The sequence below is a fragment of the Heterocephalus glaber genome, unplaced genomic scaffold (genome assembly GCF_053883595.1).
Source record: "Heterocephalus glaber isolate CG9 unplaced genomic scaffold, H.glaber_assembly_v1.0 deba00000470, whole genome shotgun sequence".
Taxonomy (NCBI): domain Eukaryota; kingdom Metazoa; phylum Chordata; class Mammalia; order Rodentia; family Bathyergidae; genus Heterocephalus; species Heterocephalus glaber.
In genome coordinates, this window is record NW_028258145.1 from 11,502,563 (window position 1) to 11,529,148 (window position 26,586).

The 26,586-nt window shown below is 38.7% G+C and overlaps 1 pseudogene across 1 annotated transcript in view; it reads right to left on the minus strand.

Moving 5' to 3' along the window:
- Positions 1–870: 870 nt before the first annotated feature.
- Positions 871–26,586, minus strand: part of LOC101723797 (sulfotransferase 1C3-like) — a 54,333-nt pseudogene continuing 28,617 nt past the window's right edge. The window contains exon 7 of the transcript XR_015448498.1: positions 871–25,565. The product of XR_015448498.1 is annotated as a sulfotransferase 1C3-like (transcript). The remainder of the gene's footprint in view (positions 25,566–26,586) is intronic.

Sequence of the window (26,586 nt, forward strand, 5' to 3'; positions counted from 1 at the left end):
CACCCAGGGCAGCTGATGGGGAACTAGGAAGACGTTAGCCCTGGGAATTCATGGGAGCTGGTCTGGGGGGTTCCAGGAATGAGATCCATCAGTAAGGAAGGAGAGGTCCCTCACCTGGAGAATCCATCTTCTGCCCCCAAGCCTGACCCCAGCTGGTCACACTTCCCATCCCTACCTGTGCAACAAAATGAGCCCTGGGAGAGGAGCTGACCCTTCATGGGTCCTGCCCACTCAACATGTGGGAAAAATTGCCTAAATTCTTTTTTATTCTGTATATAAAAAATTAACCTCAACCCTTTATTTCCATACATGAAAATAACTTGAAGGGATCTATAAACCTAAATATGAAAGCCTAAAAGTATAAAACTTTAAGAAGAAATTATAAGGGAAAATGTTTATGAATTTAGGGTAGGCAAGAAGTACCTGGGATAAAAAAAAAATGATGTATAAAGGAAAAAAATCATAAATGAGATTCCATCAAAATTTAGAACTTTAAACAACATCATTAAAATGAAAAGTAGTCCTTAAACAGACCATATTTACAATGCATATAACCTATGACCAGAATATATAAAGAACTCTTACAGCTCATTAATAGACAACCCAATTAAAAAGTAGACATAAAAAGATGATAACCAGTACAGCACAAGGAAAGGTGTGCAACTCTAGAATCAGAAAAATACTAATCAGTACAATAACAAAATTGAATTATACACTCATTAGGGAGATGAAGTTAAAAGTTCTTAAAGCCTTGTCATGACTTTTTCTTTTTGTTGGATTCTCCCCCTTTGCATTTAATCTGTCACACCCAATGGATTCATTCTGTTGGGTTTCCTGGGGTTGTGATCCTCATTGTACTTTCCTAGGGTATTGACTAAAATTTTTTGGAGTGCCAGTTGGGTATTCATGAAGTTCCTGAGGTGCCCTTTATCATGAAAGTATCTTATTTCTCCATCCATTTTGAAAGATAGTTTTGCAGGGTCCATCAATCTGGGTTGGAGGCTGTTTTCCTAAAATACATCAGTCCAAGCTCTTCTTGCCTTTAGGGTTTGCATTGAGAAGTCTGCTGTGATTCTGATGGGCTTTCCTTTGTATGTGATTTGTTTCTTTTCTCTCACTGCTTGTAGAATTTTGTTCTTCTGTTGGATTTCTGGAATCCTATTATACGCCTATTTGTAGATTTTTTTTGATCAAGGCTAGTTGGAGTCTTATATGCCTCACTTATCTGTATGTCAAGTTCTTTTCCCCTCCTTGGGAAGTTTTCTGCCATCACTTCTGTGAACAGTTTTTTGTGTCATCTGTACTCTCTCCTCTTTTTTCATTGACTCCAATCAGTCTTATGTCATTCTTCTTTGCATCATCTAGCAGCTGCTGGATTGATTTCTCATGTTCCCTTACAATTTTAAAGCAATTTTTCTTTTCCTCCTCACTAATTGCACTCTTATCTTCTATATGTGAAATTCTATCCTCACATTGGTTCATTCTGCTGTGCAGACTTTTGATGGAGTTTTTAATCTCCTGGAAATCTGGTTACATCTGTTTTATGGATTCCATTTGTTTCCTATGTTGGGATTCCATCATGTTCCTCAGATGCTCTATTTTTTTTATCTGTGTCCTCTCTAGATTTATTAATCATGTCTTGCACTATAAGCACATTCTTTGCTGTTATCTGAGTAATTATTTCTGATTTCATTTTTCCCATATCCTCTTTTGTTTCCAGTTCAGAGAGTCCAGGTGGTTGAGTATCAGATTGTTCCATCACGTTTCCCTTTGGGGTTATTGTAGGTGATCTGGAAGTCTGTTTTTGAGGCTTGTTTACATGTCTTCTCATTTCCATGGGGGTGGGAGAGTGTGCTTCTGGCACCTGCATGGCTCACCTTCTCTGCCCTAGGAGTGTGGGGTGGTGGTGGGGGAGCTTCCTTCCTGGTGCTGGGACTGGCCCACCTTCTCTGCCCTAGGAGAGTGGGATGGCAGTGGGGGAGCTTCCTTCTGGGTGCTGGGACTGGCCCATCTTCTCTCAAATTGCCTAAATTCTTAGGTGTCATTGTTCTCTCTTGAGGGAGACCTGGAACCCCAGAAAGTGCTGACTTTTAAAGAAAGAAAAGGAGACAGCCTGGGGGATGAACAGCAGTTTAATTCCTCTGGCACTGCTCAACAATCACAAAGGGAAGAAGCAAGGCTTTTATACATGTAGGAAAGCAGCTTAGTTATTCTGGCTATTGTCTTTCTGATTTTAACCTCTGATGATAACCAGTGACTTTAAGTGACTCATAAAAGCTACAGGTGAATTTACAAGTCCCCTGTTTCCATTCACCAATCACATACAAAAAAGAGCACACTGCAGCCCTCTTCTTATCAGATAATATCAAGAGAGCAGGACAACTTTAGCCAAAAATCAAGCCCACTGGCCCACCATAAACATCACTGATGTGCATAGTGAGTCGTATCTCTCTTACCACCAATAGAGTCACTGGGTCACGGTCCTCTGATCCTGGAAAATGGTAAATAAGAAAACTAGGAAAACCTGTTTTTCTCCTGTGAGACTTTTACAAGGTCTCAAAGTTTTCTAGCATTCTTTTAACAAACAGACTTGTGGAATTTCCCAGAAAAGACTTAATTCTCTTAGTTAACAAACTTCTTGTGATCTATTCTTATAACTAGATAGCTGAATTCTACCATTTCCCACACTTAGGCATCAAAGTCATTTTAATTTCACCATCAAATAACATGACAAGGAACATTGTTAAATGTAGAGGCCTCTGGGTGGCTTGGTGGAAATTTGCCGGTCCCCAAGTCCCTAAGACAGTACCAGCTAAGAAGCAAGGTGACTCCAGGATTCCCAGGACTCTGGCACAATGGGAGCTCAATGATTTGTCACACAGTAGTACCTTACCCTTCTGGAATTGGACTTACATCTGAGGTGCCAGGATTCTCCGATATTTGTGCCTCTTTGGTGTAAGGATCATTCTAAGCTGGAGGCAGAGACTCAACGGGTGCAGAATGAAGACTCACTGCACCACAGTGGGAGCCAGGAGAAAGAGAACTTCCCTAAGAGCCTGCCCAGGAGGTGTTCTTCCATGTGATGGACAGACGTGGGCCCAGAGGAGACCCTACACACTAGCCTCTACCACTAGCTCCCCCTGTCTGCTTCCCTGAAGCCTGAACCCCCTTCCTGTTGTTATGGCTTGTGTCTTGATGTCCCCCCAAAGCCTCATGCAGTCTTTTTCAGAAGTGACTGAAACTGGAATGTGTGGTCCTGAGATTAAGGGTGTGTGGTCACTAAACCACTACAGGGGAATGATTGGTTTGACACCACCCTAAACCCAGTAGTCTGGATGGGATAAAAGGGGCAGAAAGATGCTATTAAGGTCACCTTGTTGCTTTTGCTACTTTGTGCATGCCGTGTTATTTCTCTTCTGTGATGCCTGTTTCCCATGCCTGCTTTGGAGCCAGTTGATTATGGACTGAAATCTCTACAAAATGTGAGCTGAATAAACCCTTTCTACTTTAACTTTGGACGTTGGGTATTTTGTCTCAGCAATGAGAGAAAACTAACACATGGGTCCTGGCTACAAACCCATTGATAGATGCTGAGTGGGCCACACTTGGTCCCGCCCTGAGTGTCCTCCTGTGTGACATATGCTGCACAGGATGGCAGTCTGCTTTCCTCTGGTAAACCTTTCTGGGGCCAGTGAGCCCAAGACAGGCAGAAAAAGATATTTTTCATTATACTGAGGACTGTAAAGGCTCACTGGAAGTAAAGCCTTCCATTGGCAACCCCTGGGCCCAACCTCAAGTTCCCAGCAGGCATCCCAGGCCTCTTTCCTCCATGCTGGGGGCAGAGAAGGGGTTGTCACAGAGGCCTGAACTGTCAGAAAGATCACAGAAATGAAGACTTTCCAGCCTGAGCTTTACTCACAACTGTTAAAGAGCAGAAAACAGAAACAGCAGCTTGCATTTATTTACTTTTTAAAGTTATTTACCTATTATTTATGTATGCATGCTGGGGCTTGAACTCAGGACTTCATGCATGCAAAGCACATCCCTAGCACCATGAAACATCATCACCACCCACAAAATGGTCAAAATGAAAAAGATGAAAAATACCAGTTTCTCAAAATTAGGGGGCAGGGGGAGTGATTAACCACTGTGGGAAATGGGCCAGACCCCTAGGGCAGAAATCCACCTGTCCTGCAACCAGCACTTTCATACCTACCAGTGCCCTTGCTGGGGCTTGAGTAGGCCCCCAAGTTCATGTTTTGGAAACCTCAGTAGTGTTGGAGGAGGGGCTCAGTGTGGGCCACGAGGGCTCCCAGGCATCCCATGCACAGCTAAGCAAGGAAGGGCTGGAGCTAGGAGGTGTTCTTGCTAGGAGCTGCTGTAGGCCTTGCTAGGATGCAGCAGGGAGACCTCCACCAGACAAAGCTCCGCAGTCTTGGACTTTCTGGCCAAATAAAATCCTATTGTCTCTAAACTGCCCAATCTGTGCTATTCTGTTAGAGTGGAAGGGCCAAAACTAACTCTATCATGAATACCATGTGCCCTCAATTATAGGGCAACGTTTGTGAGCGCTCTGGAGCACTCCTGTAGGAGGCAGTAAATTAAAACAGATCACAAGCCAGTTTGCACAGACAGAATAACTACACTGTGGCAAAGCCACACCATGGGATATAGTGTAGCAATAAGAATGAGCAGGCTATAAGTAAACACAACATCACTGAATCTCCACATGTGAACTGGGTGAAAGAAGCCAAACATGAAACTTATCACCCATCTGTCCATTTGCCTCCAGCTCAAAACTAGAACTCTACCTACAATGTGAAAATCCAGAACAGTAGCTTCACTTTGGGGCTGGAGGCTGCTAGACTTTGGTGACGTGTGTTGCCCTGCAGATGTGCCAGCTGTGCAAACATCTGCACACCACAGGCTATGTGCTCCTTTGTCTGTGAGCTGCACTTCTGTGAGTGTTTATTGCAGATTGCAAGCCTGGATTGAGATGTGCTCAAACAAGGCCCTGTGCCCCAGATGGTGATGTCTTTCCTCACTGTCTTTCATGCCGCAAAATACAACCAATGGTCAACGTGCAAAAGTCCCTGTGAGCTCTTCCTGCTCCTCCTCCCAGTGCCCTGCTATTCTTCTCTTCCCTGATGTCTCACCCCCTCTGAGCTGCCCCTCCAGAATCCAGGCACCTCACTCTGACCTCACTCTGTCCCACCCTTAGCAAAATCTAAGCTCCAGTGTCTGAAGTTCTAAACTCCAATTGTCTTTAGCTGTGTGGTTGATCCAGTTATTTAGTGAATAATTGATTTGATGGAGGAGTCGGTAATTTGGTCTCTTCTGCCAGAAAATAAGAATTCTTTAATCATTCTGGATAAGCTTCTGCATCTCTTGTAAATTGGATAAGATAAAAAGTAAGCATTCCTCTGCCCATTTTGTAGGCAAAAGGCAGAAAGATTACGCATCTTGGAATGGCTCTTTGCCCCTCCATGTCACTCTGTTCCTGGCTGAAGAGTTTGGAAAAGGAAAGCCACATGTCCCAGGCTACCTGATAGCTAGGAGTTCCCATGTGAATCTGACCTTGCTGCCAGATGTGCTGCCATGAGACCTGGAATGTGGAGCTAAGGTCTCTTGTGCCAATTGGCAAGTCCTTGGCCCCACGAGGACTTTCTTCAGCCATGTTCCAGACCACATGACACCAAGAAAGAGGAATCTGAGGCCACTGGGAAGCTGCCAAGAATCTAGGCCCTCAGGGGCCTCTTCTGTTCCTGCATGGGGGACTGGCCTACTGCCAGCCAGGCCAAGAACACTGTGGAGCTGAGTCCATGGGTACCACCAGGGTAACAGGCACGTGAGGCTGCTGCTTCCACCATCTTGTGATGTCCGGGGAAGTGGAGAGTGGAATTCAAACATAAATCAAATGAGTACATACACAGTGTAGAGGAGAAGCTTCTTCTGAGAAACCCAAACAGGTTAAATGGGTACAATTTAAATGGATAAAATTCTTTTCATAAACCTCACCAGGGGTGTGGTCTGTTTGTGGATTTTTTTATTCTGTTTCCTTGTCTGTTTGTTCTTCTTGATGCCTACATCATACAACCATGATTACTGTAGCTTTGCAGTGGAAAGAAAGGTCAAGAAGAAATGCAAAGTCTGAATTTTCCTGTTTAATAATCCCAAAGAGCATAACATTAGGTTACAACAACCCATCCCACACTTTTCTACTATAAAGTTGTATTTTAGCACAATAGTAGCCAGCTGTGCATCTCAGTAGTTGCACCTAGAGGATACAGGAAGCAATCTTTGTGCTTACTCATTTGGTATGATAAATGAATGGCAAGGTATGTACACTTGTGCAAAAGTGTCAAACTGGGATTTTTATCCACATAATGCTGCATCTAACAGGTTTTACATGTGTTTACCTGAGCATCACAGGGGCTAAAATACACCCACACCACTTTTCTGTTATCAAAACATTTATTATAATGGAATGTGAGTGTGACTCACAGTAGCTGCATCTATGGAAAGCAGAAAACCCATCTGTGCACTCACTCATTTGGCAGACAAACAGCAAGGTGTATACAGGAGCTCCAAAACAGCAACAGGTGAGTTTTACTTACAAAGTGCACATTGCTAAATTTCTATATTTAGGATTAGGGTTTTTTTTAAGTTTTTTTCTGGAAGAAGTAGCCCAATTCTGTATAATGGACTATGAAGAACTAGATTTGCAAGTTTGAGAGGTCAAAAGTCAATCAACAGATTACTGATGCATGGAGGATGAAGATGATAATGACTTTGACATTGGCCATGTGAGCCAAAGTTCCTGTGACAGTGAAATGGAGCAAGAATCAACTGATACAGACACAGGAAATGCAGACCTTCTTGATTCAGATTACAAGGAAAACAGCAATGTAAGCACATATTTGACCAGTCAAAATGTTGGAAAAAATTTACACAACCAATGGAATGATCCATTATTAGAACTAGGTCCAAAACTACAGTGAGAATCTTGGCAGGGGTGAAACCTATTGGACAGAGTGCCTGTACTGCTATTCGTATTAGAAATTGTAATGGGGCCGGGGATTTAGTTCAGTGGTTCTGCCGCCTGCTTTGCAGGTGCAAGGTCCTGAGTTCAATCCCTGGTAACAAAAAAAAAAAAAAAAATGTAGAAATTGTAACAGATGAAATGCTACAAGATGTTGTGAAATACATAAAGGGTGAAATACAAGTAAAACATTCTGTATGTACCAATAGCCATTTTCAAAAATGTATGTATTATGACACTTCACTAGCTGAACTGAAAGCATTCATGGGTCTGCTGTACTTGGCAGGGATTCTCATGGTAATCACAGAAATGTAAAAGACTTATGGAAAAGTGATGGATAAAAAAATGCCATAAAAATGTATGCCCTTGGAGATGTGAAGACTTATTATATTTTCAAATTAGCAATGTATCCCAGAACTCAGCTACCAGGTACTTATTTGTATAGTAATAAACTGAATGATGTTAACAGACTTGTTGTTCCCATCTCCCAAATTAATCAGAATGTGACATTCAACGATTGGTTTACCAGTTTCCAATTGATGTTACTTTTGCTAACAGAGTACAAATTGACCAGACTAGGAACTATACACAGAACAAAGCCAAAATTCCAAATGAAATGTTGCAATTTCAAAACAGAGAATTGTTTAGTACAATCTTTGGATTTTAGAAAGATATAACATTGGCTTTGTATATGGCCAAGAAAATCAAAGTGGTACTGCTGATGCTAACATTGCACCATGATGGAAATATTGATAGAGAAACCTCAACAAACAGAAGCCTGAGATGGTAACTTTCTACAACAAAACCAAAAGTGGAATAGATGTTGTTGATGAGTTATATGGCATCTATGATGTCACTTGAAACACAAAGCATTGGCCAATGGTTGTCTTTTACTTGATCTTAAACATGTGTGGCATACATAGTTTCATAGTGTACAAAGAAAATAACAAGTGCAAAATACCACAGAGAGATTTTCTGAGAGGTTTGAGACTGGAAATCATAAGAGATCATTTACAACAGAGAAAAAACAAAATGTTACTTCCCAGGGAACTATGCAAAAAAAAATCGTGGAGCACACTGGTGAGCTGACAGGTGAACAGGCAGGCACACCATCCAAAAGACCTACTACAACAGGAAAGCAAAAAAGATGTCAACTGTGCCTTACAAAAAAGGACAGGAAAATAAAACATGTGCTATCAGTGTAACTGATACTTGTGTATGAAACATGCAGTTTTCATGTGTGAAGACTGCCTTGGATGTGACAGTTGAAACAAACATAATTTCTGTGGTAGACATTTGTTTGTATTTACATTGTAGTTCACATAGGTTTTTATTTCTGATGTTATCATTTAGGTTTTGTAAGCAAGTAAACAGTTGATGTGAAAATATTGATGTCTATTCTAAGCACTCATTACATATTTGATGTTTTAGTCTATTGATATCTTCTTTTCCTACTAAGTGCACATTGTACAATAGAGTAGGAAGCTCCTGACAAAAGAGAAACACAAAAGAAGTGACAAGAATAGCCTGCCACACAGGAAAGGAAAGTAAACACATGTGCTGTCAGTGTAAGCAAGATGTGTGCATGGAACGTGCAGTTGTCATGTGTGAAGATGGCCTTGAGTGTGACAATTAAAGCAAAGATTATTTCTGTGGTAGATTTTTGTTTCTATTTACATCATAGTTCACATAGGTATTTATTTATGATGTTATCTTTTAGGTTTTCTAAGCAAGTAAATAGCTGATATGAAAATGTTGATGTTGAAGTGGATTAAAGATCTAAATATTAAAACAGAAATACTAAACTTGTGGGAAGATAAGTTAGGTAGAACTCTAGAAGACATTGGCATAGGAAAAGACTTTATGAACAAATCCTCAGTACCACGGGAACTAGCACAAACAATCAACAACTGGGATCTCATCTCATTAAAAAGCTTCTGCACTGCAAGAGAAACTACCAACAGAGCTAAGAGACAACCTACAATGTGGGAAAAAATTTTGCCAGCTGTTCCTCAGACAAAGGTCTACTATCTAGAATATACAAAGAACTTTAAAAAATCAGACACTGCCCCAAATATAAAGACCCAATTCAAAAATGGGCATCCAAAATGAACAGACATTTCTCAGACAAAGAAGTAAAAGCAGCAAATAAATATATGAAAAAACATTCAACACCACTGGTCATTTGAGAGATGCAGATGAAAACAACACTGAGATTCCACCTCACCCCAGAAAGAATGGCCACTATCAAGTAATCAACAAATAACAAATGGTAGCAGGGTGTGGGGAGAAAGGAACCCTTCTTCACTGTTGGTGGGAGTGCAGTCTGGTGCAACTACTGTGGAAATCAATATGCAGATACCTCAAACAACTAGGATTAAAAGTCCCATTTAACCCAGCTATTTCTCTGCTGGGTATCTTCCCAAAAGAATTAAAAGAATCATACCACAATGATATATGTGCACTCATGTTTATAGCGGCAACAGTTTGTAATAGCTAAAGCTTGGAAACAGCCCAATTGCCCATCAACTGGAGACTGGATAAAGAAGATGTGGTTTTTTTATATAATATGGAGTACTACTCAGCCATAAAGAATGACAAACTAGAAACATTAATAGCTAAGTGGATGCACATTGAGGCCATACTCTTAAGTGAAATAAATAGGACACACATGTGTAAATACTGAATGGTTTCTCTGGTGTGAAAAACTAAAAGTGTAAATAAGGATCAAAATGTATACTTGATATTGTGAAATAGGAAGAAAAGGTCTAAAGGAGTAGAGGAAGTGAGAGGGGTAGGGGAAAGGAAAGAAGGGAAAAGAAAAAAATATGAGAAAAGGAAAAAAATGGAAACAAAGTCTGTAAATAGGGAAGGGTGGAGGAGGTGAAAGGAAGGCAGGGGAATGGGGAAAAAAATAAGAACCAAGATGCATCATGTAAAGGTACAAGATCCCAAGGATGAGTGTGACTGTATTGAATACCTAACATGTACCAATAAACTTAATGGAAAAAATGTTGATGTTTATTCTAAACATGCAATACACATTAATAATTCATGCAATACATATTAATAATTTAATACTTTATTTTATCTTCCTGCTAACTACACATTGTATAATATAATAAGAACCTCCTGACAAAACAGTAAGACCAGCAAGATGTCAAGTATGTCCTACAAAAACACCAGGAAAACAAAATACATGTGCTGTGAGTGTAAGTGATACATGTGTATAGAACATGCTATTGTCATATGTGAAGACTGCCTTAGGTGTGATAATTGAAGTCAAGATTTTCTTGTAGCGTTCTATTGGTATTTTCATTGTAGTTCATATAGGAATTCATTTCTGTTATTTTTTAGACTTTATACACCAAAAAACAGTTGATGTTGAAAACTGTGATGCTTTTTTATGAACTCAATAAATATTAAAAATTTACCCCAAAGAATTAAAAGAATCATACCACAGCGATATATGTGCGCCCATGTTTATAGCGACACAGTTTGTAATAGCTAAGGTTTGGAAACAGCCCAAGTGCCCCTCAACTGGAAACTGGATAAAGAAGATGTAGTTTTTCTATAAAATGGAGTACTACTCAGCCATAAAGAATGAGAAACTAGAGTCATTTACAGCTAAACGGATGCATATTGAGGCCATACTCTTAAGTGAAATAAATAGGACACACATGTGTAAATACTGAATAGTATCTCTAGTCTGAGAAACTGAAAGTGTAAATAAAGATGAAAATGATTAAAACAAATAATTGATAATTTGAAATAGGAAAAGGTCCAAAGGTGGAGGGGTGGTGGGAGGGGAAGGGGAAAAGGAAAAAGTATGAGAAAGAAAAAAAAATGGAAACAAAGTCTATGTAAATAGGGAAGGGTGTTGGGGGTGAAGGGCATGTAGGTAATGGGGAAAAAAATAAGAACTAAGATACATCATGTTCAGGTACAAACACCCAATGATAAATGTAAATGTATTGTATACCTAAAATGTACCAATTAATATATAAATTTTTAAAAATATTAAAAACTTAATACTTTATTTTATTTTTTTCTGTTAAGTACCCATTATTTATATAATAAAACTCATAAAATTAAAATTTATAGTTCAACAGTGGAAATATTCTAAGTAATAAATGTGAGTATTATACATCCATATTTCTGTGCCTTTATGACAAAATTGGTGTTATGTCCTTCATTGAATCTGCTCCTGAAAAGTTTTTCTATATATATACCAACCCTGAAGTTTTCTTTTTTTGTGTGTGCCAGGGATCGAAACCCCTGAAGTTTTCAATGATGACTTTTTATGACACTTAAAGAAAAAATAGCATCTTGTAAACATAAAATCACAAAGAAAAGAGGAGAGGGTCTTCACAGCTTATTCCATAAGGCTAACATAACTTTTATATGAAACCTGGGCAAAGCTATTTAAAGAATGAAAATTATTGGTCATCTCTTTTATATATAAAAGAAACCTTTTTTATTTTATTTTATTTTTACAATAAGAATTATTTATAATTTAATATATGGCTCAGCTCTGAATAGTATTGGTTCTTACAAAGCTGAGTATAGAATTGACCCGAAGTTGGGATAATAGAGAAACTAGAACCATGGACATGTGATTTTCAAATAGTCAGTTTGTCTCTGGAACACACATTCTAAGCAACAATGCCCAGAGACTTCTCATGTGATGGGATTTTTAGAGCAATAAAATGACCCTGCGTACCCCGCCCTGGAAGTGGTGCAGAAACACCTGGGTCTGTATTTTCACTCTACTATTTATTAACTATGACTCTTTCAAGCCAATTAGTCCAGCTTTCTTCCCTATGCCTAAAGTAACTACTCTGGGCATTGACATCAGGATGAAATGAGCGAATGGAAAGTCAAACAAGCACGGGAAATAAAACCGAGCACAGAGAAATGGCACATGGCAGCCACTCAATAAATGCTAATCAGTATGAATTAAATAATTATTGAAATGAAGTCCCAATGTTTGTGTACCTGAACATTTTAATTCTAACTATCACTCCATTAGAGTATCTAAGAAAAAGCCACAGGTTCTTTAGGCAAAGCTAAACCACACATATCTCTTACTGATTTAAAGTGGGTGGTCTAAATTTTCTTACAAATCTATTATATTTCCCAGAATCAATCTAGGATACTTATTAGTTAAAGTTACTATGATATATTTGACATTTCTTTTTCAAAATGCTCCTTTTCCAAAAATAGTTTGTTGTTTGAAATTAATTCATGCATCTGACTTAATTGCACTTGTTAAAAGTATTCTCTTGGGTTGCTCTGCATGCATAATAATTTCAGTCAATACTTTTATACTCCAGGGGTAAAATTTTGACAACTTTAAAATAAATGTGTTCCTAAATAATCAGAATCCATGAAGGTTCATTATGGAAGAGTTACTTTTAAGTACTCAGGATATTAAGACATTTTTGCTGTCTCTGAGCATTTCCCAAGTTTCCAGAGAAACATTTGTGCCTCAAGATATTAATAGTTGTTATAAGAAAAAGGTGTTCCATGATGATAAAATATTTGGAAAATGTTGAGTTAAAGCAATGTGAGTTTCTTTTCTGCCAGGCTTTCGAGACCTTCTAATGTGACCTTCTTATGTTTGAATCTCTAATGGGAAATTTAATGTGCAGTTTCTGAAAATTGATTTGACCATAACATCTTTTTGTCTTGTTTTGATTTCTATTTGTTCATTATTTGTTTTTGAAGTTTCCTAGAGAAAATTGTTCCTCAGAAAATACTTTATAAAATGAAAGCTTAACTAATATAAACTGGAAGGTTGATGCTGGCAGCTCACTTTATTTTTATATATTATCCTCAGTACTTTTTACCTTCTTCTCATTCCATGAGGTGCAATTTCTCCCAAGAAGTCAAACAAATGAGTAATTTTCCCAGATTCTTCATTCTAAGTTATCTATGTTTGAGTATTTTTAACCAATAGAAAGAATAAAAATTGATTGGTTCAGAAACCTCACCTGTAAATAGTCTACGTGTACCTACATATATAAAATTTAATAAAAGAAAAGAAAATTTTAAGCCAGAAAATTAATTCTACTTTTGTAATTACAAACATAATAGAGTGTCAGATAAATAGTTCAAAATGCTAACATTTGGGTTGGAATCATATCTGGGCACATAGCTTTCCAGCCTTTAGTTTTATGAAGCAGAGATGAAAGTTTGGCATACATTCTCACTTGTGTGCAGGAAATTCCCCTCATCCTCAAGAATATTTCATTCACAGACAATGAAATAAGCAATGGTCCTAGAATTAGCATGTTAAGCACAAAAGTTACGTATGAAAAACATGATTAAGGAGTTTATCAATGAGTTCCTAGCTTAATATTTGGAATACTCACTTTCCAGCTTCTGAAATACAGAAAACAAGAAACCATAACCAAATTTTAGTTTTCCACACAACCTGCAATAACAAATTATGACAAAATTTAGAAACGTATTTGTTTCTGAAATTATATACATATACATTGTCCAAGCAATTATTTGGAATGAAAAATATTCTAAATGGATTATCCAGCTCAATATATATTTTATTATGTCTTAAATGGTCACTAAATCTGCCCCAACCAGTTGTCATTTAGGGTATCTTTTTTTTAATATATATATTTATTGGTACATTTTAGGTATAAAATACATTTACATTTATCATTGGGTGTTTGTACCACAACATGATGCATCTTAGTTTTTATTTTTTCTCCCATTACCTGTGCACCCTTTACCCCCTCCATCCTTCCCTATTTACACAGAGTTTGATTCCATTTTTTTTCTTTCTCATAATTTTTCCTTTTCCTTCTTCCCTTTCCCCTTCCCCTCCCATCATCCCCTAACTCTTGGTCCTTTTCTTATTTCAAATTTTCAATTATTCATTTTAATTGTTTTCATCCTTATTTAAACTTTCAATTTCTCACACTAGAGAAACTATTCGATATTTACATGTATGTCCTATTTATTTCACTTAAGAGCATGCCGTCAATATGCATCCATTTAGCTATAAATGTCTCTAGTTTCTCATTCCTTATGGCTGAGTAGTACTCCATTTTATAGAAAAACCACATCTTTATCCAGTTTCCAGTCGATGGGCACTTGGGCTGTTTCCAAGCTTTAGCTATTACAAACTGTGCTGCTATTAACATGGGTGCACATATATCGCTGTGGTATGATACTTTTAATTGAGGAAGATTCCCAGTAGGGGAATAGCTGGGTCAAATGGGACCTGTAGTCTTAGTTCTTTGAGGTATTGCCATACTGATTTCCACAATGGTTGCACCAATCTCCATTCCCACCAACAATAGAGAAGGGTTCCTTTCTCTCCACACCCCCACCAGCATTTGTTATTGGTTGATTTCTTGATAGCAGCCATTCTTTGTGGGGTGAGGTGGAATCTCAGTGTTGTTTTCATCTGCATCTCTCGAATGACCAGTGATGTTGAATGTTTTTTCATATATTTACTTGCTGTTTTTACTTCTTTGTCTGAGAAATGTCTGTTCATTTTGGATGCCCATTTTTGAATTGGGTCTTTGAATTTGGGAGGTCTGATTTTTTGCAGTTCTTTATATATTCTTGATAGTAGACCTTTGTCTGAGCTACAGCTGCTAAATATTACTTCCCACATTGTAGGTTGTCTCTTAGCTCTGTTGGTAGTTTCTCTTGCAGTGCAGAAGCTTTTTAATATGATGAGATCCCAGTTGTTGATTCTTTGTGCTAGCTCCTGTGCTACTGAAGATTTGTTCATAAAGTCTTTTCCTATGCCAATGTCATCAAGAGTTCTACCTAACTTATCTTCCAGAAAGTTTAGTGTTTCTGACTTAATATTTAGATCTTTAATCCACTTCAATCTTAGTTTAGTGCATGGTGATAGGTATGGGTCTAGTTTTAATTTCTAACAGGTTGAAATCCAGTTTTTCCAACACCATTTATTAAATAGGCTATCTTTCCTCCAATGAGGGTGGTTGGCTCCCTTGTCAAAGAGAAGGTGACTGAGTATGTCTGGAGTTGTTTCTGCATCTTCTAATCTATTCCACTGATATTCGGGTCTGTTTCTTTCCCAGTACCATGCTGTTTTTATCACAGTAGCTTTGTAGTAGAGTTTCAAGTTGGGGATTGTGATGCCCCCAGCCATGTCTCTGTTTCCTAGAATTGCTTTTGCTATTCTAGGTTTCTTCTGTTTCCAAATGAATTTTTGGATTGTTTTCTCTAGTTCTGTGAAGTATATTGTTGGAATTTCAATTGGCATTGCATTGAATCTATATAGTAGTTTTGGAAGTATGGCCATTTTCACTATATTGGTTCTTCCTACCCAGGAACAAGGGATATCTCTCCATTTTCTTATATCCTCTTCAATCTCCTTCTTCAGAATGCTGTAGTTTTCAGTGTAGAGTTCTTTTGCTTCCTTTGTTAGGTTGATTCCTAGCTATTTCATTTTTTTGGATGCTATTGTAAAAGGAATTATTTCCCGAATTTCTATCTCAATGGGTCTGCTATTTGCATATAAAAAGGCTATTGTTTTTTGAGTGTTAACCTTGTATCCAGCTACTCTACTGAATCTGTCATTTAGGTCTAGAAGACGTTTGACTGAGTTTTGGGGGTCTTCTATGTAAAGTATCATATCATCAGCAAATATTGACAGTTTCACTTCTTCCTTTCCTATCTTTATTCCTTTTGTTTCTTCCTCTTGTCTAATTGCTATGGCTAATGTTAGAAACCCTTTTTAAATTAATGAACAAATCCAACAACATTTAAATATCAATTATTATAGATGAAGAGAAAACTTGGGATAAAATTCAATGTTTATTATTGATTTTTTTAAAAGAACCTCACCAAATTGTGAACACAAGGAAACTTACTTAAATTGGTAGATATTATTTAAGTTTCATTTTTAGTCTCTACTGGTGAAAGATTGAGATTGAAGTCAAGACAAGAATGCCTATCATCCTTTTTGTCATTATAACAAATACCTAAAAGAATGAACACATGGAGAAAAGGCAAATTTTGGCTCCTGGCTTCAGAGCTTTTAGTCCATTGTCATTGACCCCTTTCTTTTGGACCTGTGACAAGCAAGTGAGGCAGCAAGACATGATGAAAACACTGGGAGAGGAAAGTTCTTCATCTCATGACAGCCAGGAAGCAGAGAAAGACAGGAACAACTGGGTACCCATATTCCCTTCAAGGATACATCCCCCAAAGATGTCACTTCCTCCTGCTAGGCACATCCCCAGTGACCTCACTTCCTTCAACTGGGCACACCTCCAATGACCTTGCTTCCTCCCACCAGGCCATTTCCTAAAGGCTCCATGCCCTCCCAGTAGCACCACAGGCTGGGACTACACCTTCAACTAAGAGCCCTGGGGGTTAGTCCAGATCCCAACTGTGACACCCACTTCAGAAAGATTTCCTGGGCTTGGATATGGAAGATGAAACTATGTGAATAAAATGAAAAAATAAAAGTTATAAGTGAGAAAAAAAATAAATCCATCATTATTTGAAGCAATTATATGTGTAGAAAATCCAAAAGAATTTATATCCATTATTACAATTAATATATACATGTAAAAGGGTTCTAAAACAAGTCCACACACACAAGTAATTGTATTCTTGGAAGCCAAAACTACATAGAATGAATACACATTTCAGAAACCAAAAATACAAATTCAGAAATCTTCTTGGAGCACTTGGAAACACATGGGGCAGTGGAAGGAGATGTGTGGACCATGCCCCCCCACACACACACACACACAGGATGACTCATTCTTCCCTCCTTGCCCACAAACACCCGCCCAAGGTAAGGCCTCTGATTATAACATGAAAGTTCTCTCAGACAAGTGGCTCAGAACTTATATTTTAATGTTTTTAAGTTTCTAGTTTAGGAAATGGAGATAGACTTTGTGGAGATGGGAAGGGCATCTGAGGATGGAGGGAGAGAAGAGGGAGGGGAGAAGTAAAAATGCTCAAGATGTGATATGTACATGCAACCATTTCCCATGATGAATGCTTTATGTATCACAAACATATACTAATAAAAAGGGAGAAAGTTTCTATTTTAATAAGAAAAGCCTATAACGTTCAAACTGTTTCAAGACAAATAAACCTTACTTTTCATTTATAAAAAAATATAGTAAATATCCAGAAATAAATCAAACAAAAGCTATCATGTAAGATATCCCTATAATATTATTGTTATAAATTAAAGAAATTTGAATAGAAGAATACTTCGTGTTTGTGTTTTGGAAGACTTGATATGCAAAAATTTAAATTCTTGCCAAATTAACATAGAGATTCCAAGTTCTATGTATGGAATCCCAACCCAATCCCCAGAAAAACTGTGTATATGTGTGCAACTTATCAACATGATTCTAAATTTTCTGTGAAGATGCAAAAAGCCCAAAATAGTCAAGATAATTATGAAGAATTATGCCAAAGACTTATCCTACCAGATATCAAGATCTATTCTAAAGCTATAGTAATTAAGATTGTATACTCTGGCTGGGGATTCAACTCAGTGGTTCCTCTGCCTGCCTCTCAAGCACAAGGTTCTGAGTTCAATCCCTGGTACCAAAAAAAAAAAAAAAAGATTATATAATCTAAGTCATAAAAAAGAAAATTGAGGCATTAACTGAGGGGACTCCCAAGAGGGAAGGGGAAGTTGATAACCTGGAATTACTCTACTTTATACAAATGGAGTCAGGTTGGCTCTCACAAAATGCTTTATAGATCTCTCTTGTAAACCACATATTCCTGAAGTTTTCTTTAGAGGTACAGCTCTTGAAGACATAGGCCTAGGCAAGGACTTTCTGGAGAGAACCTCTGTGGCACAAGACATAACACCAAGAATCAACAAATGGGATCACATCAAATGAAAAAGCTTCTGCACAGTAAAAGAAACAACCAACAGAGTGAAGAAACAACCTACAAAATGGGGAAAATTTTTTGCCAGCTATTTCTTGCACAGAGGACTAATATCTAGAATATATAAAGAACTCAAAAACACAAGACCCCCCCCCAAAATAAAAGATCCTGTCTAAAAAATGGGCAACTGAAATGAACAGACACTTCTCAGAAGTACAGATGGTCAATAAATACATGAAAAAGTGTTCAACATCTCTGGCCATTAGAGAAACACAAGTGAAAACAATACTAAGATTCCGTCTTACTGCAGAAAGAATGGCCGTCAAGAAATCAGGTAACAACAAATGCTGTCAAGGCTGCAGGAGAAAAAGTAACCCTTCTTCTTTGATGCTGGGAATATAAACTAGTACAAACCTAACTTACTTTATCTTCCAGCAGATTAAAATTTAATATTTAGTTTTAAAAAAAGAAAGTTGACTAGCAGACTAAAATATAAAATCCAGAAATAGACCTTTAGACTTGTGATAGAGATAAATGGTAGTGCGATAAGGAAAGAATGGTCTCTTCAAATAATTCTTGGAAGATTGGATATACGTATGGAAGAAAATAAGCATTGACTCCTGCTTTACAAATGAATAAAAATTAAATTCTAGATGTACAGGAGTCCTGAATCTGAAAAGTGAAGCAATTAAACTACAGCAGTGCCTCAATTCATGAACTTAATTCTTTCCACAGATCTGGGGAAGATGGCTTTGTTGGTGTTTGTGTGGAGAAGATGGCCACAGTCATGTTCATCACCAGATGTGGAGTTCACAAACAGAAGCAAAATTCTGCTGAATGCTTCTCTTTGCAAACAGAATTGTTCATGAACAGAAGGAGTCATGAAGAGAGGTAATACTGTATTAGGAGAAATGTAGGAGAACATCCTCATAATCTCAGAAGAAGCAAAGAGTTCTTATGCAGGACAGAAGAACTCTAGTCTTTAAAGATGTACTGACAAATCAGACCACAATTGATCTGTCAAAGGACAATTAAAATAGTAAAATCTTAGACTTGTGGAGTTGAACATATTTGCAATAATTATAACTCATAATGAATTTGCATCCAGAATATATAAAGAATGTGTACAAATCAACAAGTAGGAAAAACAAAAAATGAATTTCAACATTGAAAAGGTGCTTGACTTCATTAGTTATTGTGGAAATAAAATCAGAACCTCAACATAGCACAATTAGACAACCACAAGAAAGGATACAATGGAAAGACACTATAACAAGGCTCTTGTACATTGCTTCAGGGTTTATAAACTGGCCTAGCCTTATGATAATGGCTACTAAAGCTGCATGTAACTCATGTCCTCTAACCATCTGTGCCAATCCAATAAAATCATTCACATATGTTCACAGAAGCCACATATACCAGAATGTGCACAACAGTACTTTCTGATGGCCTAAAATTAGAAAGTAACCAAATGCCCTTCAACAGCTAAATGCAGAAAAAAAAACAAAGTACAGTAGATCCTTGATTTATGAGCTCAATTTGTTCACAAGGGCTGTTTGTAACTCAAGTTGGTCAAGTGAAGGCTCAGGCTCTACACAACCTTCAAAGTCTCTCTCCTGTATACAGGCAGATCTCAGTGTCCTTAGAGAGACATTGGCCCGGGATTTCTCAATTAACCTTACACAGGAAAGGATGTTGTAATGTTCCTTTCAGAACTTTTTTAAATGTTAAATCTGTGTCTGAGACCATCTGGAAGCACAAGTGGCCAGCATTCAGGTCATAACTCAAGACTTTGATCATAAGTTAAAACTAACATTCCAGTTATAACTCAAGTTGTTCTTATGTCAACCCAGTCATAACTTGAGGGTCCACTGTACAGATATTCCTCATTTAACAGCCTATCTGTGTAACAACTCTGGACATACAACCTAGGTGTGCTGTTTGGACTTGCAACTCACCACTTGAACTTAAAATCTACATTTGGATTTACAGAAACATGAGCAGCAATGTGGCCTTATGGAGGCCTCTTCTACAGTATAGTACATGTAATTTTTGCTGATTGTACTGTACAGCACAGTACTGTAGTTTTATGATCTGTTATACATGATAGTACTGCATGTAAGAATTATCCAAATAAAAGCAAATTCATCAAGTTAGTTTCCTTTGACAGTTTCTTTGTCTGAATTATATACAATTCCTCATTTAACAACTAATTCATTCACCAATCTAGTCATGGGAACAGAACTTGGTCATTAAATGAGGAGTGTCTGTATGATTTGTTTATGCTGTGGAATTCTATTAATCAATCAGAAAGGATGATATACAACTGCATTCAAAACCTTGGCTCAATCACAGGAACAAATCCAATGAAAGATGGCAGATACAAAAGAATATAAAAACCAGGATCATATTAAAAGTTCAAAGAAAAATAATGTGATCTACTGTGTTAGAATCATAATAGTGACTGCCTTGAAGGCAGAGGAAGAAGGGGGCAGGACTAGAAAAGGAAAATCAGGGTGACTTAGTCACTTTTCTATCACTGGGACAAAACACCTGCCACCCACATTTAAGGAGGAGAGGTTTAAATTGGCTCACAGTTTCCAGTGGATTCAATCTGTGCTTGACTGGTTCAAGGCAGAAAGACCATGATAGAAGAGCATGCCAGAGAAAAGCTGTTCAACCCATGGCAGGCAGAAAACAGAGAAGAGAAGAGCCAAGGACAAGAACACACCACTCCAGGTCACAACCTCAGTGACCCATTTCCAACCAGGCCATACCTCCTAACAGCACATTCTGGTACTGAACTCATCAACAGATGAATCCACTGGTGAGTATAGTATCCCATGACCAATCACCTTCCAAGCCCATCTCTCAATAGATGAGACTTTTATGGGACATTTCAGATCTAAACCACAACATTCCACCCCTGGCCCAGAAAAGGCTCATGTCCATCTCATTATGCAAAATGCATTTAATCCATCTCTAAGAGTCACCAGTCTTAGCGGTTGCAGCATTGCTGAAAATTCCAAATCCAAAGTCTCCTCTGAGACTCAAGAGAAACGCAGAACTCTGAACCTCTTTTTAAAAAATTAAATATTTCAAACACACAATGGCATGAGGTAAACATTACCAATCAGAAAGGGAGAAATGGGGCCTGGGGATTTAGCTCAGTGGTGCCACACCTGCCTTGCAAGCACAAGGTCTTGAGTTCAATTCCCAGTACCAAAAAAAAATGGGGGGATGGGGGAATGGAATAATAGAAAGAAATGGACATGGAGCAGGGCAAACACTAAATCCTGTAGATGTATACCCATACATACCCAGCACCTGGGGCAGGTGGTTGCAAGATGTGAGTTCCTTAAGCTTAAGCGGCTACACCCCATGGCCTGGCTAGTTGCAGTCCACATGGCCTTTCTCTCAAGTGGCTCTGCTCACTACCTGTGGCTTTGCTCAGCAGATGTTTCACATTCCTCATTTCCCCAACTGCCTGAGGTCTCAATGCACCTTTGGCTTCACTCTCACAAATTCACACACTGCTCTCTCAGACACACACACTGCCTGGTCTCCTGGGCCGCCTTCTGAAATCTCGGTGGAAACCTCCTTGACCCAACTCTTGTATTTTGTAAACCTGAAAAGTCAGCATCACATGGATGATGCCAAAGTCTTCCACCAGCTCAAGGAATAGCATGGCCCCCTTAGATGATGGCTCCAGAGATGTCAGAGTGCCTAGATGTCTGAAATAAAGGATAACTTCCCTAGATAGCTGTGAAAGAGGAGGTCTCCTGGGCAACATTTCTCCTGAAAGGAAAGTATTTCAAGGGAGTTTACCCTTTTACACCCTTCAGCCAGTGATGGGTGGAGTATAACCAATTCCTGAGATGTCTTCAAGTCATCATTCCTATTGTCCTGAGGCAAAGTACTTGATCTTTACACTCCACAAAATTGCAGTCTCCTCCTTTCTTAATGAAACTGCAAACTTTCACACCTTTGGCTCTTTTTGCTCCTGATTCTCACTATAAATATGGCTAAAAAGTACCTACCAGTATCCATGCCACAGCCTGAACATTGGGCTACCTTGAAATTTTTTGTGCAAGATCAACAAGTCCAGTCTCAAAGTACCAGTACATGGGCAAAATGTGGACAAGTTTTCTACCAATATGTAACACACATGCCCTCTAGTTTGGAGTACTAGTATTGCCAGTGGAGTACTAGTTCTGAACTGAAACCTCCTGAGCATGGTCTTTACTGTCCACATTCCTATCAGCATTATAGACTTTTGAACTCTGACTAGAATCACCCATGTAAAGCTTCACTAGCCTGCATTCCAAACATTTCCAAATTAATTTATACCAAAGGCTGTAGGAGGACTTCTGGGAAGATGGCAGAGCAGTAAGCAGCAACAAATCAGCCTCTCTAAGATTCAGAATCCAGACCCTGGCGAATAACAACTTGGGAAAGAAAAGGAGGGAGGTGGATCCCTGGGACCTAGGAAGGATCTGAAAGGAAAATTGGAGCCTATAGAGAAATTGAAGAGACAGAACACAATACAGAAAGAGGAAATGTCAATGCGCCTTATTCCATGATTCCTGCCTTTTGGCTCATGAGAAAGGAAGATCAAATCTACAGAGACACAAGTGAATGTAGGTGACATTCACCTAGAGGCCTTCAAGGGAGAAACATACCAGTGGAATGCAGCAGCAAATTCTGTGCACAATAACATCTGGAGACTGGCTCCAGATTAAGTATCTGCCATATTCCTTGGAGAGGTTGCCTAGTCAGATGCCAACTGGATCAGATGCCACTAGGAAGGGACCAACTGAACCTGAGACTCAGAGTAGTCATTGGTTGGCTTCATCTCAAGGCTCCCAGTGTTAAACTCCCACAGTGACTAAGTGAGGGACAACCACAGGAGACATTTATGGTCAGGGAGCTATGGTCAGGGAGCTATGGTCAGGCCAGCAAGAGACACTTAGAGACTGTTCTAAGCTAAACAATTCAGGCACCTCCCCCATGACCAGAGGCCTGAACTTCTGTGGATTTGAAAGTCCCAGAACCAGCAACTCACCCTAATCCTACTGCCTGCTTGCTGGTGGTACTCAGCAATGATCTGGGCTCTGACTACTTCTTTTGTCTACTTGTAAAAGCAAGTTGTGCCTGGAATTGGACACTGCCACAAAACTGTAGAGCCCAGAAGATAACCAAAGGCATGAAATCACAGCGAAATTTCTTTTTTTTCAGTTGCTTTTATTTTTGATTGTTTGCTTTTATGTTTTATTGAGAGTGTGAACATTGGATTTAGGTTGTTTGTTTGTTTGTTTGTTGTTCTTTTTTTGTTTCTTCTTTCCTACCTCCTGTCTTCTTCACCAGTTTCCTAATGCTTGGATAATCTTCCTTAGTCCTTCAGCCTTGCTTCTAATCTGTTTTCTTTTTTTATTTCTCTATTTTTTTCTCTTCTCCCTTTTAAATATTCTCCCCTCAATTACTTCTCTCTTACTTTTACTCTCTGTATAATTTCTTTCTCTTTTGTTCCTCTTTTCCTTTATCTTCTATTTCTTCACAGTACTTTGTCATACTTTTACCCAATTATATAGACATCCTTCTACTCCCCAATAAGATTCTTTGTACCACTTCTCTCTTCTCCTCATATAATAGAGTTTAAGCTTCCAAAGTTTTCCTTTTGATTTCCCCATTCCCAAACCCTAAATCTTGAACAGTATAACCATAAAACTGCATTAATCTTTTGGCAGTTAACTCTGTAAAATTACGTTGAATTCTTTTCTACCATTAGCAGAGATATAGCTGTTGCATTTAGCACATTTCAGCTGCAAGTCAATACCCGGGTTGCTTTAATGTTTACATCATAATCAACGGTTTCTTCTATAGAAATAAGGGTGGTACATAAACTGGTTCTTATGGTATGTTAACATCTAATTTATCTCAGGCAATACTTCTTAGCTGTTTCACTTGATGTTAACAAGGTGACATATTTGTCATTATTTCTCTGTAACCCAACACTCAGACTGCCTTTGAAACATTAACAATACTAGAGCACATTGCCAGAGAACTTGGTCACTGGACTAACTACACTATATCAAAAAATAACTACACTTTCATAACAAAAGTGGTCAAATCTTGGGACTGTGGAAAAGTATTATAATTAGCCATGTCCACAGTACATCACTGAAAAGCAACTGAGGAGATCTCTAAATGAGCATCAAAGTCTTTAGACTATAAGCACCCACAAGCCTCACCACAAAACTAAATAAACAAATAAATGAACAAAAACAATAGAAACATGGGAAGAAAAAGTAATAAAATGCCTCCCAAAAGCCCCAACTCCTCTGAAGCCAATTCAGGGGGCACCAAGAGTCAGAATGGTATAAGCTACATAGAAGAATTACTCGAAAGCTTAGCAGTGAAGGCTAGAAAACAGCTCAGAGATACTCAGCAGGATTAGAGAAGATAGAACAAAATATATAATATAAGTAATTACCAAAAAGATGCAGGAGCTTCAGAAGATACTAATAGATCACTTCTTGGCCTTTTGGCTAAGATCAAGGGCAGAAGACACTAATAGAAAGCTAAACAGAAACAATACAAACCATGAATGATCAGGTCACCAAACAATTAGAGTGCATGTAAAGATTTCAATTAGAAATCCAGGAGATTAAAAAATCATATTGAAAGCCTGACCTCAGGTCCTGGCTGTCCTATCAGAAACTGCAGAGAGTTCCCCCAAGAGGAACTGAAGACAGAACTCAGCAATGGGTCCATGTGCAGGACTTTGTGAACTGCTCTGTGCATGTGTTCCTTCCTAATCAGCCTGGCCAGAGGTTCTGACACCACTAAGGGTGGTGATTGTCAGACTTTCTATCTTTGTACTAAGTGTTTCTCTAGAAATTATGTGTTGATAAGAGGTGGGACAGAAGCCATTATTTGGAAAGAGGATGGAGGCCTGGGTAATAGGAGCTACTTAATGTGCCTGTGGGAGGAGGGGAGTCATAAGCCTGCTTTTCCTGCCCATAGTGGATGCTACCATCAATGACTGTCCGTACATAAATGCTGCATGCCTCAGCAGGGCCTATGCTCTCAATAATGGAGCTTGTGACATTTGTCTCTTACTTCTGTGTGGTCTCCATGTTAGATTACATGTGTGAACACATCATATAATTGCTTCTCTTTCCTTTATTTGTAGCATGCAATCAAGTATTCTTGTATTTTCAAAAATCCCATGATGCCCAACTGTAGCTCTTCACTTCTCATACTTTAGTACAGTAACAGGATGACTGGTAATTAATCATGTTTTAGCACTATACCAGATTAGCTGAGTACCTGGGAGAGAAATATTGACTGCTAATAAGCTTTGCTTTCAGCTCTTCCTCCATAGATGAGCAGGCAGAGTATTCAGCACAGAGGAGCAGGCAGGGTATTTAGTGTGGACTGCTAGTTAGGATACCTGGCATAGAGTAGTAGGCAGGACACTCAGCATAGACCAGCAAGCAGGTAATTGGCATAGACTCCTTTTTTCCTTCTCAGATTTCTGTGCGAAAGGTCAGCATGGTTCCTGCCATTTTCTTCTTATAGTGCTTATCAAAGTTCTCATTCATAGCCACAGTAAAATGGTTCTTCCAGTCTCCAGGAATTCCTGAAGGACAGCAAAGAAATTCACGAACAGATGCTCACCCCTTTCCACCTACCTTCTCAACATGGTTGGTCCTTCAGCTCCACTCCATCTGACCTTCCCACTGTGAATGGCACCTAGGCCCACTCCATCTAACCATCTCAACATGGATGGTACCTAAGCCTTACTCCATCTGACCTTCCCAATATAGATGACATCCAGGTCCATTCCATTCTGATTTTACCACCATGGGTAATACATATGCCCTATTGCATCTGACCTTTCCAACATGGATGGTATCTAAGCTACTCCACCTGACCGCCCCACCGTAGATAATTTCTCTTCCCAATCCATCTAACTATCTAACTATCCCATCTAATCCATCTCAACTACCTAACAATGGACACTTCTACCCCTGACCTTTAAATCACAAAATACATGGCAAACTCAGGCTTTCTCTTTCAAATTCTCTTTCAAATGACTCACTGGGTTGGACTGCTCTACTTTCTGTCCACTGAGGACTCTGATACACCTCACCCACAGTCTACAAGTAGTTACTATAATGGACTTCTTCACTCTACTTACATTGGTTCCCTGAGGCACAGTGATTTGTCTTTACAAAGCAGTTGAGTGAGGGTGGGTGAAATTAATGACACTTAGTTCCTCATAAATGTTGTTTGGATCCCAGTGATCTTCAAATGATTGTATCTGGTAGTTTAACCTATGCAAAACAAATGGACCATTCCTCTAAATTTTCCAACTGCTTTATATCTACCCACTGCCCACCTCTCTGCAAGAAAACTCATCCAATGTTTGATAATAACATAGAATTCCAGGTTCTAACTCACAACCAACAGATTAGAATCTTTAGGAATGGACTCAATGCATCTGGGCTTTTGAAGATGATTTTGGTTCAGGGTGGTGGAATGGTGTTTGGTACCCACTAGAAGAGCTCCCTGCATGCTTCTTGCCTTTAACTTTGCCTATTTCTCTGTCTGTCTGTCCTGCTAACATGAAGATTCCCCCAGTCATTCACTGTCTCTAC